Genomic DNA, 16,689 nt, shown 5'->3' with positions numbered 1-16,689 from the left:
CCCAATGGCCAAAACAATGTCTCAGATGGCTAACATCTGCAGGCACAATTGCCCTCTCAACAGATGGCTTCTCAGGTAGCAATACCACTTAAAATTGTTCTCCCAATCTACGGTGAGTTTTTATACTTGGTAATGGAGGCAACACATAAGGCAGATGGGTCTTCTTGTTGACAAAGAGCCAATGCAAATTAGCAGAGCTAACCAATCCAGAGATTGGTTAATTTATCCACATATGGATTATATAATTCATCTAGACTTTGGGCCTCACCTCACATGTACCTCAGTTGGTCTCCTGTCCTTTTTTATTTGGAGCTTGATATGAATGAATGAATGAATGAATGAGTGAATGGTGAATGAATGAATACAAAGGTAGCAAAAATTAGGTAAAACTCCAAGTGATGAATAAGCAACTTAGAAATTACAGTAAAATAATGGAAGAGGGAAAGCTAAATAGCTCTATAAGAAGTGAATATACAAAAAATGAACTCAAAATGGATCATAGACCTAAATGGAAGAACTAAAACCGTAAATTTTTATAAGTAAGCATAGGGGAAAATCTTAGTGATCTTGAGTTTGGCAAAGATTTCTTCAATAGGAGGCAAAAAAGCACAATTTGTAAAAATTTAATAAATTGAGGTAGGTTTTTCAGGGAAAAGGTTAGTAGGTGAGTGGGCCCCCTGCCAAATGGGCTTTGCATCTCCACTAGGGATAAATTCCCAAAGTGCCTCCAGATCAGAGGACCCTCCCCATCCAGATGGGCATGCTCATCCATCCACTCATAATGCCAGCTAACTCAGACAGTTCACAAGCAACTCAAAGTGGAATTTCCTCCCCTACATCATTTTTTCATTCCAAAATTAGCTGGCCAACTCTGCTGTCATCAATCAGCCCAGGATGAAGATGACTTGAGAATCATTCTCATCGCTTATTGAGAAAAGAGGAGCATAAGAGCGTAAACGAGGCAACTTTTCCAGACTGACCTGACAAGTACAAAGGCAGAAACACTCCAGTTTGCTTGTACCATGCTCTGCTCCCAAGCAGTTAAAATGAGCCATCAGAACAATCAGAACCAGGTGGGTTTAAATACAGCTTTCTTCAGATTATCTAGACACAGATCTACTGAAGCTCTGCTACCAGAACTGAGATTACAGTGACTGCTGTTTATGTGCCAGACATTTTTCCCACAGTATCTCATTTAATCCTCACAATATTGTGATGCCCATCTTCCCAATTAAAAAACCCGAAGCTCAGCAAAGCAGTAAAGCTTATTTGCCGAGCCAGTGCTCTCCAAAGTGGAATGTGCTCACTGCAGGAATGAGTTCACGTGATGAAAAAAAATTAGAACACATTCATTTTATCTTAATTTTAAAAAGAGAAAAATTTAACTTCTCTAAGATTCCATTTGCAGAATGACACTGTCTCCTTCATCTAGCCCCTAGTCAGGCAGTCAGGCATGCTCCAAGGACAGGGAGCAGCCTGAGGAACAGCGGCACTCCTCACTCAACAAGGATGGCTGCCAGAGCCAGTGCCAGCTTTCATCTCCACGGAGCACCCTGCAGTCCTGTGAGGCTTCTTGGTAAAGCCTCTTTATGGCTATTACCCCTTTTAACTAAAATCACCCTCACTAAATGGATGACGGGCTTGAAAAAAAAAAACGTGTGTAAAGAAAGTAGGGGTTGTAGACAATACTCAACACACAACCAAGTAAACAAGAAAATGCTGGAAGCTGCCACTTCAGCTCCTGGTGGGAGCTCTTCACCAGCCATGTTGGGAGCTGAACACAAGGATAAGCCAATCAGATCTGACGGGGAGATGACCAAAAAACTCTAAATTATCAAGACAGTTTGTAATATGGGTTTTCTTCCACCCCTGATATAGGTGTAAGTTACTTAATGATAATATGGAACTATTGGGATTAGCAAGATATTTAAAACTATGTACCTGAACGATAAAGACAAATGTCTTTATTTTTCAACAATGTCGAAAGTCATACAATACTCAATCTTATGTTTTCCAAAAGTTCACTTAACTTAATAATAAATATTTAGGAATTTCTCTTGGGTTTTCTCAATCAGCTAGTACAGTAATATAAGCACATAATCTATAAATAAATGCATATGTGGAGTCAATTACTTTTTTAATGACATATTATTTTTTAAACAAGACAACGCTTGGAACACTGACCTAAGATCCATTTTAGCACTTGGACATGAAAGCTCACAGCTTTTCTGATGGGGACAGAAAGTCATGGTAAGTGGAGCAGCACCACACGAGACCTGCCTGGGGGAGAGGAGGGAGGACAGGAAGGCTGCTAAGGAGGAACCTGGTCAAGGGTCCAGCTCGACACTGAACTTAAACCCTGTGCATGCTGGGGGACTCAGAACCTCATCAACTTCCAGAACACAATCTTGCTTCTTCTTTCCTAAACAGCAAGTCTGGTTTTCTCCCTTCTGTATGTGACCTTCACCAAGGTAAAGCTGGAAGAGGACAAAGAAATCTGCTTCAAGAAGATGGTCACTAAGAAGTAAGCAGCTGCTGCCTGTTACTGCAAACTGGAGAGAAGTGCATCTAGTTTTGCTTCGATCTCTCTCTTTGCATGAGCCCAAGAATACACCTGAATTGATGTCTGTTATGACTAAGGTTGGGAGTTAGGGATTGGGGACTCACAGATAAATAAAGCATAGCTACCTAATTTTCGAGTTTTCCCAATATCCTACTGAGCTGGTCTTTCCTGAGTTACCCTTTCTTTAACGCGCAGACACTTAAATAATCACATGCACTCTGGCTGCCTCCTATCGCCTTCCTGGCTTGTCTTGTCCCAGGCCTCCCTGGCCCCTGGCATTGAGGCTTTTCCATACTGTGGAGGCTGCGCTGTGTTTCTACCTCCCTGTGACCCTCTACATGCCTCCTGGGTATGGATCACCCCTAGTTCTATTGTGGTCCTCTATGAGCATCCATGACATGTAATAGGTGCTCAATAAAACTTTAATAAACTGACTCCCCAAGCTTGCATTTTATAACAGCAGATAGTTCTCTGCCCAATAAAGATGCTACTAAAATGCCAAGTGTCAATCACGTTTTTGCAAATTGAGTCAAATTCTTCAGCGCACTAAGGGAGTTTGCTATTTAAAGGATCCTGTGGTTAATTCTTTTGTAACATGAATAATCACTTCCTGCTTCACCTTTCCTGTCAAGATGAATTTTTACATATCAGGTTTCTCTAAGAGGAGGAAGCCTATGTATGGCTTTGTTAAGGGCTCATAAATCATGAGGCTATGTCTCTCCTACTCCCCACCACCGAAGGCTCGTCCCTGTGTCCCTTGAAAGCCTTTGAAAGGTCCAGGACTTTGCTGTCCACTACGGTATCACTCATCACATGTGGCTATCAAGTACTTGAAGTACGGTGAGTCTGAGTTGAGACGTACAGTAAAATATACAAGTTGCAAAGACTCATTAGGAAAAAAAAATGTAAAATATCTCGTTAATTTTTATATTGATTGCACGCTGAAATTACAACATTTTAGATATGCTGGGTTAAATAAATATATTATTCAAGTTAATTTCATTTCTTTTAACTTTATAAGAATATGGCTACTAGAACATGCAAAATTACTTATGTGGTTTGTGTTATATTGACAGAGATGGTTTAGGATAATATGTGGCGGACAGGAGATCAAGACCTTGGCGTTGCACAAACACACTGAAAATCTTCACAAGAGTCTATGAGAAAGTCTGCACCCCCAAAATCCATTTCCTTTCTTTCAGGAAGCTGTAGGTAGCTGTACCAAGGATAAAATATTACCTAAGGCTTTTTTTAATGGTACCCTTTGGGCGACTACCTCTGGGCATGAGTGCAAAATTAAAACATTAAGCTAAGCAGAATACATCAGAGGTATAATTAGGGCAGCAGTAAACAAAATCTCGTATTTAAAGACACCATAAATTACAAAATTTAAGAACATCTCCCTCTCAGAAAAATACTACCCTCTAGCTGCCTGCTGTGCCAAAAGCCAGCCTCCACAAGTCTGCTACATCTACTTCACTGCAAAACCCAAAGCCACAGTAAACCCATGTGTTCAAAGAGATAGAGCCAGGGCAGATAAGAGATCTGCTTCAAGAGGCAGGACATGTCAACGTCTCAGATCTCAGATCTCCGCATTCAAACTTGCTGGAATGTCTCCTCCCCCAAAAGATGAAATGTATGGTTTTTAACTGTCGGTTGGCTCAACCAGCTGCCAAGCACCTTCTCACAGCAAACTTCTCACGGTGGTGATTCGGAGGCCCCACTGGGTGACCCAGGGGATGGGGGCAGCCTCCCCACCTCCGTGTACAGAACTTCCTCTCCTACTGCTCAGCTCACCGTGCTGTGAGCTCTTGGTGGCTCACCCCGGTCAGACTGCAAGCTCCACCTGGGACAAGTCCTTGTTTTTTTTTTTCAGGATCCCACCTTTTTTGCTTAGCATCATGTCCAGTTCCATAAATATCTGAATATACCACAAAGTATGACGGAGAATGAAAGTTGCCAATTAATTGCCTCCATCCATATATACATATAGATGATGCTGCAAACCTCAGTGCAGTTTAAAGCTTTAAGAATTTCAGAAGTAGAAACGTCACAAACTTAAACTGCTTTTATACTTATTTCATTTTGTGAATTTTAAAGAATAAACTTCTAATGTTAATGTTTTGCTCCAGTCCTCTGATTGAAGAGAGCATGTAAATAAAATCAGGAGGAATTTTTTGTCAAAAAAGAGCACAATTGCTGATCATTAGAGATAGAACATTAATTATAATCTTGTTAAGTCCTTTTCTTGATTTTACAGATAAAACTGAGGCCTGGAAGGTTTTGCGATTGAGACTTATTAGAGACAGTGAGAGCTAATGACAGCATCAAGACTAGGACTAAGCTCCCTCGAATTACAGTCCAGGTGGGAGAAGGGAAAATCTAAAGTGAAAAGGAAGGAAAACTGAGACCAGTGAGATACAGACTTCCACGCCACTGGTTTGTTTTTTCTTTCGTAAATAGCAGAGTTTCCAGAACACCCAGAAAAAATTACACCAGCGAGGAACACATAAGAACCTATGTAAAAATCTAAAGGGACAAAAAACACATCAGCGGTTGCGTAGGGCAGGGGATGGGAACAGGGACTGACTTCAGATGAATATGAGAGATCTTTAGGTGGTGATGGAAATGTTTTAAAATTAAATTCTGATAAGAGTTTCACAATGCTATAAGTTTACTAAAATCATTGAATTATATACTTAAAATGGGTAGAACTTTATACCACAATATAGCTTTTAAAAATACAAAGTCTGTGTGATATCTATTTTGGAATTTACGATTGTAGATATTCACTCATCTAGGTGGTTGACTGTTCTTGTGTCCCAGAGAAAAACCATTCCCCATTCAGGGAGGGGAAGCCAGTTGGGGAAATTTCCCCTCCCCCATGAGTACTGTCCATCACATTCCCTGCCCTGTTCCAGCACAGAACTCAATAACATCTCACAGCCGCAGACGTGAGAGACTGGAAATGTCTGCAGCAGATCCCCCTGCAGGGCTCCCAGGAGAGGCAGGGATCTCCAGGGCTGCCTGGTTGCCATCTTTCCCCAACCTGATCCTCCAGCTTTTCCTTCCACCCTATAAAGCATCCCATAGCCTTCTAGGAAATCCTCTTCCTTATTTAAGTTAAAGGAGAGTGGTTTCTGTTGCTTGCGACCAAAGAACCCTACTGGATACACTCATGCATCAACTTTTTTAAAAATAGACTCTTTCCTACACAAGTTGGCACAACACCCAGTTCTCACCATCTCATGCTTTTCTGGTAGTGTTAGAATTGAGAGTTTGGGGACCTGAACTTCCCATGTCAGGGTGCCAGGTGCTACGGGCACCTCCAGTTAGACAAAGCTGGCCTTCACACCTTTAGTATCTTCATGAATATACCACTAAGGGCTAACAAGGGGGTCATTCCTCAGGCCTGAATCTGTTAAAAACAGAACATCAGCTTCCCCAACAGAAGACAGGCTCAGAACACAGACTCCAATGAATGAAAAGCCACTGGGCACAAACTCTCTCCCTGGGCAGGAGTCAGCAAACCGCTGGCAAGGGACAGCTTTCTGCACGGTTAAATGATGTCTGTCGCGAGCCCAGTAGCAGCTCCCAGAACTGGGCATCAGCAGGGAAAGGGGAGGAAAAGATAAATCAAGAAAGAAGAGAAAGAGCAAATCCAGCTGTGAAAGAGGAAAGAAGGCCTCAGACACCACCGAGGACGCTCCTGTCACACTGCTTTCTAGAACAGCCCAAGGAACTCAGGCCTCCCAGCCCATCTCTCCCCTCTCTTTACCCCTATCTAAGCATCTTTATGGAGGACATGAAGAAGCCTTCAGGCCTGGGAGTGAACTGCAGCTTAGACATTTACTAGTTGTGGGGCATGGGGCCAGATACCTTGCTTGAGTTCATTTTTCTTTTGTGCTTAAAATTGGGAGATGATCTGTCCAGTGGGTTGTAGCAAGGATGAGGGATGATGCCTGTAAACTATACACAGAAGCTGTTCCATAAATGACAGCCACTAGTCTTACAGGCCATTATCATGCTATGCTGTGAGGATTTCTCCACATTCCCTCCCTGTCCTCCGCCTGGATGGGAGCCTTTAAAGCGCAGACCTGAGCATCCCCTCCCCCTTGCCTGGTGTCTGGCACATAGTAGGTCTTCAGTAAATGTTGGTGATTGAGTGCATTTCCTGAGAAAGCATTACCCCCAAACCATAGCTTATCATTCAGCACAATGAAATGTAGTTACAAATGTGAGCCCAGTCGTCTGAGTTGAAGGCTAGAGAAAGTCTAAGATCCCATAACCAGTTAGTAACAAAACAAGTATGGCCCACTGGTCCAAGCCTCTCAAGTGTTACTGTGATCGGCCTTCATTCCATTCCCACCTGTGCTATGACAACTGTCCCTGACAGCAGAGGAGCACTCGATCAAAGATGAGGACATGATGCAGGGCCACAGTAGAGTTGCCCTGCTCCCTCAACGGGGAAGTGCGTCACAAAGCCTGGGGACTGAGTCCCTCGCAGTCTGCATTTAGAAGCCTTTGCCTCACCAGGGCCTCTCCCAAGGAGCCAGGAACAATGAGTTATTAAACACTTCCCGCCTAAAATTAACCCTTGCAACCCTCATGCACAGCTCTTCTAAGAACATGAATTAGATAGACTAGATAAAAAATAACTTGGCCAGAGAAAGATTTTTTAAATGAAAAAGAAAGCTCAGAGAAAGTGTGCATATGATTTTGCAGGAAAAAAAAAAAACCTAGCAAAGAAAAAAGACAATTGGTTATAGTTGGCTAAAGCTGTACAGAGAATGGTCTTATACGATAAACATGGAGGGAAAAGAAACTGCAGCTTAGAAAACTAATTTAATAAAAAGTCAGTTAAGTCAACAGTTTAGTCACTTAAAAAAATAACATTTTTCAAGTAGAGGAAAGGACATGAATGTTGATTTATATAAATATTCAACAGTTTTAAGTAATAAAATGGCTTGAGGATAAGTAGAGATGGTATTTTTTTCATGACTTTATAATGATAGCCTAGGTGTCAGACTCAAAAGAGACCCAAAGATAGATGCCTGATTAGAAGATGATCCCTATATTTCTCAATGAGAAGATCCAAAAACGTTTTGGGCCAACTAAACTTTAAAAGACAGGATGAAACAGTCAAATGTCTGCTATGTGTCGGTTCAGAGATTACGTAAAATAAAATTAGAAAACACTGTCTCCTGCCACACCTTGATGTCATGAACCAATTTTACTCGACAGACACTGCATGGATGTTTGAAACACATTTGATTATGGATAAGGTACCTAAAAGGTTTGCTTAAACAACTTTATACGAAATTAATTCACAGAGCCCTACAGTACAAGATACTTTGTGAGGACTGTAACAGAACTCAACTCTGGCTTTTCTCAAGGATAGTATGGGGTGGGGATGGAGAACTGGCTTTATCGTGGGACGTGTGTGAAAGAAAGGCAAAAGCCTTGCTGCTGCTTTTAGTGTAGCTAACCTGAATCAGCTGCGAGAGGCAAGAATACTTAGAAGAGTGAGGAACCAGGTCAAAAGTAGGGAAGTGAAGAACAACTCCACAGAAAACCATGGTCAGTCTGCCCAGTGGAGGTTGCGGGTGAAGGCTAAGTCACTGCATGGCCTTCTGTTAATAAGAATTACACTGTCTGGTATAAGAGAAAGTAGACAGAGAGGTGGACAGGAAACCACAGTGAGCCTTCACTGCCTTCCCTGGCAGATTTAGAGTCCCCGCTCAGGCTTCATTTATACCCCTAGGCATAAAAATCTGGCCAAAGCATAAGTCCCTGGAAGAAAGAAGGGGAGGTTAAAACTGAAGCTTGTGCGCTGCCCAAAAGAAAAAGTCGCATTATCCAAAGCATCTTCCTCCCTCATGTGTGCTGAGCTGACTGCTTGGCCTCATCAGGCACTCAAGCAATGCTTGTTGCCGAGTGGGGAGAAACTTGCAAGGAAGACTTTGACAAAAAGCTGAGAATTCAAGACAGAATCTGAGACAAATGCACAGTGCTGAAAGCAGAAGATAACAGCAAAGCCACGGCTCTTCAAAGCAGTCTAGAATTTCAGACTGTCATAAACATAACTACTTTAAGCTCCCCAACATCCAATCTGGAGGTAACACTGCAACGCCATCACATATAGTTTATCAGGGATGGTGCATTTGATGGTTTCATCATCAGTTTCATGTATGATGTTACGCAGTAATTGGGAGTCTGTCAACATTACAACCACCAGCGCTTTGCAAGTCTTTGGAGTTGGCATTTTAAATAGTTGAACAACAATGTGAACTAAAAGTTGCTAGTTGAATATCGACTTCAGAATACTTTCTTAAGCAACTATCGCAGTATCAGAAAACCACTTAGTATGTATTCATACAAACACAAAACAGAAGTGAAGTGAAAAGCAAATATTTTCCTTTTTTTTGATGGCTACAATTTAAAGTCGAACAAACAAAATAATATCTAAATAAACCGGACTGGGGCTTAAAATTTTTGAAACCTTTTCCAAAACTGAAACATGAGGTTAATAAAAATAAAACTAAAAGGATCGACAGCCCCACCTTAAAAGACTTCTAGAAGGATGATCTCGGATGTGTAATTTTTTTCAGAAGTAATTACATTTAGTCTCAAAACCATTTTTTCACTAAAAAAAAAAAAGAAGAAGCCAGGTAGCCCTGGAGAAATGGCTGCTTCTAGGACTGGGGGAGGGAAGATGACAAGCTTGAAACATCTTGTCAAAAACAAGAAACATCTTGTCTAAGCAAGGAAGCCGTCAAAGACTAATTACAGTCATGTCAAAAGAGTTCAGAAATAAATGAGAAAAGGCTCCCACTGGCCGCAAATGGGACAATGTATGAGTAAGAATAACTGCAACAGATTAAAACATCGAATAGGTTTAATTTCTCAAATCAATATGCTATGTGATCTAAGTTTCACAGTGCCCTTTTTTAAAAAATCAGTGGTCATCTTTAGACTCATAGTTCATAAAAATGTAAATTAAGAGAAAGAATCAAATATCTGTCCTGCATTCCCCATATAGATTCAGGATTACCAATAGTTAATGAGGAAAATGTTCTCTTTATAGAAGTATTCTGGCTAATAAATGAAGAAGGAATGAGAGAATTAGACAATCAACATTTTGCAACCTCTAATGTAATCAAGGACCTGGGCAATGGTCTCTAACGGCTGCTAACATTACAAAAATAGAGACAACCAGACTTCAAGAACCTCATATCAGAGGTATGTGCCACTCCTGTAAAGCATTCTTGCCAAAGAACTAAACCTGAGCGGGATCAAGTCTCTGAGTTTGCTGCTGGTTTACAAGTGTTCAAGAGTATGTTAGACGGTGCCCTAAGGTGCAGTCAGCAAAACAGAGACTGCAGGCAACTCCGCCAGCAAATGATTTAGTTTCTTCAACCAAAAGAAAAATTGCAAAGGAAAAAGAAAAGAGATGAGGGAACCTAGATTAAAAGAGACTCAGAGACAACCATTCAATTACAACGTATGGACCTTCCAAATCTAAATTTGAACGAATGCCTTTTAAAATATTTTAACTATATGTAATAATTGGATGTTTGACCAAGATGTCTGATAAGAAAACGCTTAGTTGTTGTAGATGTAAAAAATAATATTGTGATTATGGTTTTGAAAAGAGTGCTTATCTTTAAGAAATACGTGCTGAAACACTTCCGGATTGTTTAAATGCTCTCTACGTGTGCAAGTAGAAGAATAATGTTCTACACTGAACCTAAAAGATGAACAGAAAAATCTTAATGCTAGCGTAACTTGAGCTGGCGCAACGAGGAGTTTCACAAGTGATTCAGCTAACCATGTTATGCACAGCAATGCACCTGAAAAGGAAGATGGGTTTTTTTAAGGCAATAAGATATTAAAAGTGTGTGTGTGTGTGTGTGTGTATTATTGTGTGTGTGTGTGTTTCGACACTTGAATTCATTATTAAAGGCACTACCAACATTTTTAAATAAAGAATTGATCCAAAAGTATTTTTCCTTTTTATTGCTACAGTTTATTCTCTGTGAATAATTATAAAATATACCTCAAGTAACCAAAATTGTGATTATCTCCCTACAAGACATGCATTATAAAAGAAACCCTCAGGCAACTGGGCCTTCAACTGTGTTTACTTTGGAGGTTGTGCAATGTCTAATCCTAATTCCTTTGTTAAATTATACTTTTAGCTGCTTTAAAAATGTAATAAACAAGCACAATCCAAAGTGTGTTTTCCACTACATATCTACAAACATGGACCTTGGAACAGAGCTGCAAGGCCATTCTGGGAACATTCTGAAGCTGGATTTTTTTTTTTTTTGGTTGTTTTGTATGAGTGTGAGGAGTGAGGATATAACTTTCTTTTTATCTGTCATGTTTTATGTCTTTTTTTTAGCTTTAGTGAGATATAACTGACATACGACATTGTGTAAATTTAAGGTATACGACGTTATGATTTGATACACGTATATTGCAATATGATTACCACAAGAACGTTAGGTAACACATCCTTCACCTCACACAATCACCATTTTGTTGAGGTGGCGATAATGGTGAGAACATGCAAGATCTACTCTCTTAGCAACTTTCAAGTATACATTACGGTGTTGTTACCTACAGTCGCCGAGATCTCCCAGAACTTATTCATCTTATTACTGGAAATTTGTACTCTGACCAACAATTCTCCATTTTCCCTACCCCACCCCCAGGCCCTGACAACCACCAGTCGACTATTTGTATGAGTTTGGCTTTTTCAAATTCCACAAAGTGATATCATACAGTATTTGTCTTTCTGTCTACCTTATTTCATTTAGCATAATGCCCTCAAAGTTCATCCACGGGTGTTGCAAATGGCAGGATTTCCTTCTTTTTATGGCTGAATAATATCTCACTGTATATACATATCACATTTCTTTTATCCATTCATCCGCAAATGGATATATAAGCCATTTCCATGTGCTGGTTATTGTGAACAGTGCTGCAATGAATAGGGGGATGCAGATATCTCTTTGAGATAATAATTTCATTTTCTTCAGATACAGATCCAGAACTGGGATTGTCGGGTCATATGGTAATTCTATTTTTAATTTTTTGAGAAACCTCCATACTGTTTTCCATAGCGGTTACATGAATTTAGTTCTGATTTGGGGTTTCTTGAGATGAGTTTTATACAAGGCAGGCTGTGGTTTTGGTTGTTTAGGTGTAAAAGTGATATGACTATGGTTTTTAACAGAGCCTCATCTTTAAGAAATGCTTGCTCAAACCTAGTAGATCACCTGCCTAGCCCTCAGCGGCCCAATCTAAGAACTGGCTAGCCCCTCGTTTGGCATGGCAAGCTTCCATAGGCATCTCTGCCTGTACTTCACTGGTACTCCCTAGAGCCTCACTGCTCAGAAGCAGGCCCTAGCCTCACCTAGACCTACTGAATCAGAAGCTGCAGTTTAATAAGACCCCCAGGAGACTGACACACACAGTGTCATTTGAGAAGTGCTAGTCTGTATCATGTGGGTTCCTCGCACAGGTGTCAGAATTGCCTACGATGCCTTCCCTACCTCTCTCCCCTTGCCTGGTCCACATCAGAATGAAGGGGGAAGGGTCATATCTAGGTTGAAGACGGTCCCCCAAGTGACTCTCTACACTTCCGCCACTCTCCTAAACCCCATTTTAGGAAAGAGGAATATAAGTCTGCATTGAACAACAGAGTAACAGGGTGCTTTCAGGTCTGCAGAAGTACCACCAGGAAAGCAGGTCCATGTTAACACGGGGAAGATCACCCTTCCTCATCATTTACTGGGAGGAGATTCATTTCCTCCTCACTTTAAATAAAATAAACAAATCTAGAGACTCAACCGGTCCCTGTCCATGAAAGGAGATGCAATTCCAAGTCCTTGTCACAGATCTAACCACACCAGATTGCTGCCTGCCTCACCCACTAGAGTGAAAGCTACAAGAGGGCAGGGAGCACATCTGCTCTGTTCTCCCCTGTACATCCAGCACTGCCCTAATGTCTAGCATATAGTAGGAATATAATAAATATTTGCTGAATGAAAATATACTCTTAATTTTTAGGTTCCAGCTGTCTTTATCCCTATCAAATCATTTAACTGTAACAACCACTCTGTAGCAGATTGTATTTTCCAAGATGGCTGTAGCTACCTCTCCCATCCCTCATGTTCTTCCAGAATATGACCCCAGCCATCCACAGGGGCAATCTAATCTCCCTCCCCGGGCTTTTGAATTTGGGCTGGCTGTGAGCACTGTCACCAGGAGAGTGCAGGGAAATGATGCTCGTGTGACTTCTGAGGCTGGGTAACAAGAAGCTAACATGCAGTTTCCAACCGACTTGCTGGAATATCCCGAAGACCATCATGCTACGAGGAAGCCAAGTCATACCGAGGGCCTACACATCAGCACTCCAGTGGGCCACCCAGTTGCTGAGTCATCCCAGCCCACCACGTGAGTGTCAGAGCCTTTAGCTCCCCTGTTGTTGAGTCACTCCCGGCCTTCAAGTCTTTCTAGCTGAGGCCCCAGACATTGTGGAGCTGAGACAAGCCATCTCCACCATATCTTGTCCAAATTTTGACCCACAAAATCCATGAGCATAATGACTGCTTGAAGGTGCTAAGTTTGAAGTAATATATCACACAGCAATCGTAACTGGCACACACTTTATGAGGTGTCTATTGCTGCTTCCAGTTTAGGAAGAATCTGGTTCCCAGAGAGACCAGATAACTTGTCCAAGGGTAGGGAGCTGATATCCCAGCCGCCAGCCAGTCTGAATTCAAAACCTATCTTCTTGCCCTGTTTCTGCTCATATTTTTCCAATCAGTGAAGATTCTCTGAGATGTTAAGCTCCAGATACTGTGGCTGCACAGTTAAAAATGTGAAGAACCAAAGTACACACACGAATACAGGTAGTATGCTCAAATACGAAACCAGGCCAAATTAGGCTTGCCTGTCCTTATAAATTCTTAGCTGATATCTTCTCAGGCAGAATCACTCTTTGATCTAGTATCTATTGAGGGTCTCGGGAAACAGGGGCTCCAGGCTGAACAACAGAAATATGAGTCAGGGACCCACCACGGGAGAGAAGTCAGGAAAGGATGAAAAGAGAAGGAAGGATATTTTTTTCTCTGACATTAGGTGAAAAGAGGATAAAAGGGGATAAATGTTCCAATAGCAATATAAAGGCTCAAGGAAGAGGATGCAAAAGACAGGCAACACCTTCTCTGACACAGGCACTGGAGTCATCTGTTGTTGGGGGTCAGAAGTGAGAAAAACATCTGAGGAGCTTGAGAAACAGTCTAGAAGAAGCTCAGTACAAAATGCACCTGGTGAATTTTCTTTTTCGGGTGTGTGGTGTGTGTGTGTGTGTGTGTGTGTGTGTGTGTGTACAAAGGCATGGGTGAGAGGTAAATAGAAGCACTGACGGTTGGCTGTGAAGACCCAGGAGAATGGGCAACAGCCGCTTGGCCCATCCTCACCACCCCTCCAGAGCCCGCAGCAGGACCGGAGACAAGCACCACATGGGCATCCCAGGGCTGTGCCTAGGTAGGAGAGAAAGGATTCAGAGCTGAGCTCAGTGGCCTCCAGCAAATGATCTAGGGAGAATGGGAGCTCAGTGCCTACCAGGTGCCAAGACAGCAGAATATAGCCTGGCGGGGATATGGAACAGGGGAGATGGTAGAGGGTGGAAAGGTTATGATGACCAACCAACTGCATAGGCCTGGGGACTCATAGGGTGGAAGCACACTCTAACATGTGCACGGACCTTTGCAGACCCAGAAAAAACAGCAGACAGTATAGAAGCTGGAAAGGAAAGGAAGAAACAAAGAAGTGGCCAAGGATAGGTGAGGGGGTCTTCTCCTTCCTTCTCCCCTCCCAATATCGCTCATCTACACATTCCTTTTCATAATTTCCTTCTCAAAAGACTCTCCAGAACATTGCCACCATGGACCAGGAGATTGCCTATCCATACACGTCTCCTGGTATTAGCAGCCTTCAGCGGATCTCAAGGTTAAACCTCTGTTGGAAATGATGGCTATTTCTTGAAACACACCTAGAACTAGCACTACATGAAAAAAAAATAAGCTGAATTTACTAGTCCACAAGGGGGATGTGCCTCAATGAATGCTAACATCCCCTTGGAGGTCAACCACATAATAGGCCTGGAATCAATATTTATTGCGTAAATTAATGTTGCCTTTGAAAGAAAGCACACGTTTGGGGAAAGTTCCCATTCTTGATCCTGGAACTCAAAGGCCATCATGACCTGGCACAGATTTGACAATGACTTCACTTGCGTTTATACCCAAGCCCCAGCCCCAGTTCCGGCTGGATAGTCCTGGTCTACACCACCCGACACACCCTTCCCCCAGAGGACACCATGTATGTTCCAAATCTAGTTCCCTATTCCTCACATTAGAAAATGCCCTCCATCTTCAAGGCTTGAGATCAACTTAAAACCCTGTCACAGGCCATCCACCGCTATATTCGCAGACAAACTAACTACAGTGTTAATGGATCAAATCACTTCTAATTATTATTTATACACTGCCTTGTAACATCTTTTGAATCATTGCCTTTGACCATAAGTTGATAAACTTTTTCTTCAAGGGCCAGACAGGAAATACTTTCAGCTTTGTGGGCCTTATGTTCTGTTGCAACTACTCTTCCATTATAACGAGAAAGCAGCCATGGACAACAAGAAAATTAGTGAATATGGCTGTGTTCCAATAAAACTTTATTTACAAAAAATAATCAGGTCAGATTTGACCTGTAGCCCATAGTTTGCCAACCTCTGTCTTTGTTATTTGAACTCTTATTATCTCTTAAATCGTATGTCTAACCATTCTAAGACAGATTTAGGTTGCTTAAAAGAAGGGGCCAGGTATATGTTTTCATTTATTCTTAGCCCCTACCTGGCATAGTACTACACGAACAAGGAATGTATAAATTTTTTGAATAAGCATTTAAGTAATGTGCCACATATCATAACTGGCATTAAAGTGGAGTCATTTAGGTGTGTACACTGATGGTGCAAACATTAATTTCTAACAACTACTAACTTAATTGAATTGTGCGCCATAAAGTTGTTTTTTTTTTTTTTAACTTTCCTGGTCTGCTCTTTCACCACGTTTTTTTCTTCTAATCGTTTCCACAGATGGCCTAATACATTCATTCCACCAGCTACTTAACAGACTAGCACATTCCACAAGCTATTTGACATTAATAGCAGGACTTAAGCTCTGTGCAGATAGAAGTGCCCACTTCAGCATTCACAGTTTTCCCCATCTCATCATGGGAGCATGGAAAGAGAAAGGTTTGCACAGGTAAAAGGGAAGCTCTCGGAAAAAAGGAGATGAAATCTATTACCACTATTCCCTTGCAAATGCAAACAAGAAATTAATTACCTATAACCAAAATAAAGCTAACTTCACCATGGGTTACAGACAGTTCTGTCAGATGCTTCTAGCTTACTTCTAAATCGATAACTGCAACAGAGAGAAAAGAAAGTACATATCTTCTGAAGAATTTCAACTATGCAATAAACTACAACACCCCTCAAAACCCTGCTTTTAAATATGTTAAAGTAGATCCAATATAAGGAGCTAAAAAGTAACTATTATGTTCTTTCAGAATGAAACAAAAAATAAGTCCCAGAAAGCCTGAGACTTCACTTCTTGTCAGTAGTGACCTTTAATGCCGATAGAGTCCCCATTTCCTTTTACTACCTCAAATGGCAGCAAGAGCAACACATGTCCTTGTCGCCCAAGTCACCCTGCACATGCTTAGAGATTCAAATAGCTGTAAAGGTCTGTTAGGAAAAAGAACACTCTTCCACCCTACCTCAAGTTCCCTTCCCCAGAAGCAACAACTTTTACTTCTTTTAGTTGATCGTTTGGTATTTGCTTCCAAGTCTCTAAATAAGATGCCAACATCACTATGCCTTGATGTCTTCACTCTCAGACCTTATTTGCTGCTTTCCCAGCATGGAAGCCGAAGTCTTTGCTCTCCTAGCTTACTGTCCCCTACACACCTCCCACCCTCCCCCACCCCCTAGATAGGTAGATCAGCATTTTGATTGGATAGGTGTTCAATGTCTTTTGGGATTG

The 16,689-nt window shown here is 41.6% G+C and overlaps 1 protein-coding gene across 2 annotated transcripts in view; it reads right to left on the bottom strand.

Moving 5' to 3' along the window:
• SH3KBP1 (SH3 domain containing kinase binding protein 1) overlaps positions 1-16,689 on the bottom strand; it is a 313,545-nt gene that overhangs the window by 265,145 nt on the left and 31,711 nt on the right. The window lies entirely within an intron of this gene.

This window comes from Pteropus medius, unplaced genomic scaffold, assembly GCF_902729225.1.
Source record: "Pteropus medius unplaced genomic scaffold, Ma_sr-lr_union100, whole genome shotgun sequence".
NCBI classification, from domain to species: Eukaryota; Metazoa; Chordata; class Mammalia; order Chiroptera; family Pteropodidae; genus Pteropus; species Pteropus medius.
The sequence above is the reverse complement of the archived record's forward strand: the minus strand, read 5'-3'. Positions and strand labels throughout refer to the sequence as shown.